A 3,574-nucleotide genomic window follows, 5' to 3' on the forward strand; every position below is an offset into this window, starting at 1 on the left:
TTTTACTATCTATTGTGTGCATGTATGACTGATTCTGGACCAATCATTTTAGTTAATTTAAGAAAGTAATTAATGCATATTACATGTTGAAGATATAATAAGTATTAATTACAACTTCAACATTTAATAAGCATTAATTACTTTCTTAAAATAACTAAAATGATTGGTCCAGAATCAATCATACAGGCACACAATAGATAGTGAAAACATTTGAACCTAACTCTTTCTCTCTCTCTCTCTCTCTCTCTCTCTCTATATATATATATATATATATATATATATATATATATATATAGATGTTGAATATGTAATTAATATCCATTATATCTTCAACATGTAATATGCATTAATTACTTTCTTAAAATAACAAAAATGATTGGTCCAGAATCAATCACACATACACACAATAAATAGTGAAAACAAAATAACCTAATCCTATATATATATATATATATATATATATATATATATATATATATATATATATATATATAATGTTGAAGTAAAAACAAATACAATGGTTGAATTAGTATAATAAATATTTTCGTGATTAGAATGATAATGACATAAAGAAAAAAAAATCGTGTTTTTAGATATGTATCCTAAAATGGAGCATTAAACTCGATATTTTATAAGCAAAATGTTGAGACCAATCATAAGGGTAATCAACAATTATATCAAAAGCATTGGTGAGGCTTCTAACCACGTAGACAATGTAGAGTAGGGTTTCCTTTTAATTACAATGCATTTAGAACCATGTTCGACAATCTAGAATAAGGATTGCTATAATTAGGTTGGTTCGTGTACCCTTACCGCACACTATGGTATTGTCGACGTGGTTGTGCGGTGGCCACGGTAACACCGTTTTATCAAAAACAAAAACCACAGGTCAAGTATGGATAGAAATTTATCAAGAATCACCTCATTCTTGTATTTCTCTTCTTTCTCTCCCCCTTCAATAACTAGATTTCAAAATTTTACTTTTTAACGTTTTTTCTAATCGACCAATGATAACAAATATGATTCATTCAAACACACCTACAAAACATCGATCATCTTATGGGTGAAGAACTTGATTTGGATTTGAAGATCGAGGCGGATATAAGAAAAGAATATAAATAAATAACCATTGGGCTTGTTTTAGTTATGTTAAGTTTTAATTTTTTTTTTAATCTATGTTACTTTAGAATTTTAGTTTAAATTTTTAAATAGATGAAAAAATTGTGTTTTTTTTTTCAATTTTGTTTTTATATATTTTGTTTCAAAAAGGGAATTGAAGGTAAGGTGAGACCATCCATGCATTTCCAAGAGGAATAGAAAATGAGAAAAAAATAACATGATGTTGTGTTGACAGGAAAAAGTTAGAGGTATGGTGAAACCACACCTTTTAGTCTTATAACGAATCATTAGAAAAGATAAACATGTTAATAATGTTTTTGTTGGTCACTGAAAAATTAAAGAAAAATGATTGTGGTGGTTTTTTGATATGTTAACATGAGACAATCAAATGTTGCAGTTAGAAGGCCGGAGACGGCCCGCCTAAGAATGAAGTATGTAAATTTTGTGAGGGTAGACTTTAGATTATCTCCAATTTATCTTTATTTTTTTCTTTATAAATAGAGTAAAAAATAAAGTAATAGTGTTTCATCTTCAACCATACTTTATTTTCTATCTCATTTTTTTACCATAAAAAATATATTCCTAGAATATTATATTTTTATAACTTATATATATATATATTGTCAAATACATTCTTCTACTAATTAAACTCTATATTTATGATTAATTAATATAAATTAGGATATAACATGATATTATAAATATTAAATATTACATTTAAATTATAATTAATAGATAAAATAAACTAGAAATGTATAAAATAAAAATGAAAGGGACTAAAATTGACAACCAAACTTCATATCCATTTTTGGAGATATGAATAATATTCCCCGTGTAATGGAGGAAGAAATAGGAAGAAAATGAAATTTGGGGATTGGTTCGAGATGGCGTAAGAAGTTTGAATCTTACCGAAAACATAAACTTGTACCCCTATTTATGCTCTCGAAGTGTCTATGTATATTTTATATTTTATTGCTAGTATCTAGGTGCACTATAATTGTTTACCGTTCTTTTTATGTCAACTTTATTGATCTATATATTTTTTTACCATTCTCCTTTTTACTATCAACTTTATTGATCTATATGTTTCTTTGTCAGACAATAGTGTTTATTTCTTTATCGTGTATTTATGTTTCATATGTAGGAAATAATCGGGTATGGACTTGCGTATTTCTTTTATCTTATGCTGGAAGTCATTAAATAAAATCCATCTTCACATCTAACAACTTACTTTTCATTAATGGTACTTAATTTACAATTAATGTTGTTGTCTGATTATTATTTTTTTTTCTCTAAAAGACCTTTATCTTTATGCATACTATATAATTTGGATAAAACAAGTCATTTATACTACTTGGTTTGTATTTATGTTTCACGTTTATTCAAAACCATTTATTCTTATGACACATAACCCTTAAAATGATTTGTTGTGACCAAAAACTAAAATATGGTTAGAAAAGTTCATTAGCCTTTTACAACAATTCTTTCATCAAAAAGATCAAACAACCCATGTCGCCATCTATATCACCTACCGCAAACCTATTTTCCTCCACTTTTTAACATATTCTCTCTCGTATTTATGCAAAAAAATATTAGTCAATATTTTAATGTTCATGAAAAAGATTGAACTTGGAGTTGTCTAAGATATGGACATATTTGACTTCCATCGTTTATGCATCTTTGAACTATTCCATTGTTACTTTTTGGCAACTTGGAATCGACCACACCAATCCAATTGCAATTTTTCTCAATTAATACAGTATCTCAATTGCTCCAACATAATTATTCTGAAATAAGGGTTGCCCGTGATCCAAATATAAAGATAATCCCCCTGATAGAATTCAACCGGATATTAATAAGTTTATGTGTACATTTTTTTTGTTTGTTTATGTGTATGTGATAGAGAGAGAGAGAGATGGGTTGGTGTTGTTTAGGAGAAATACAAGAAATAGCAATGTAGTTTCATTGATTTATTTATTACAATATCATGTTTTCATTTATTTTTATTACAACATTAACTTTGAAAAATCTAACCCAACTATAGGAACATTTTCCACTCTTGTAGTTTGATAGATTTTTCAAAGTATAATATGCAAACAAGAAAAAAAATGAAATTACAATGTAATAAATTGGTATACTTTTTAATGTATAATGCCTTAATGTAGCACTTGTTTTCCGGGATGGATCAATTTAGGGTTTCAAGGAGTCAAAATGTAGTTTTTTGGAGAAAATTGAGTGTCACAACGTGACAAGGGTAAATATGTTAAACTGTGTCCGGGACCGAGCTCACGACATGAGATATAAGGGCTCACAACGAGAGAACTGTTGCAGCCCAAACCCATGGCCCTTTTAGGGTTTCTTTGTATTTAAGCCCCTCTAAGATATTTTTAGGGTTCATTATCAACCTCCAACACCTTTTTACTTCATACAAACCCTAACATTAATTTGTTGGTTG

Source organism: Lactuca serriola, chromosome 8 (assembly GCF_051521515.1).
Source record: "Lactuca serriola cultivar US96UC23 chromosome 8, Lser_US96UC23_V15, whole genome shotgun sequence".
Taxonomy (NCBI): domain Eukaryota; kingdom Viridiplantae; phylum Streptophyta; class Magnoliopsida; order Asterales; family Asteraceae; genus Lactuca; species Lactuca serriola.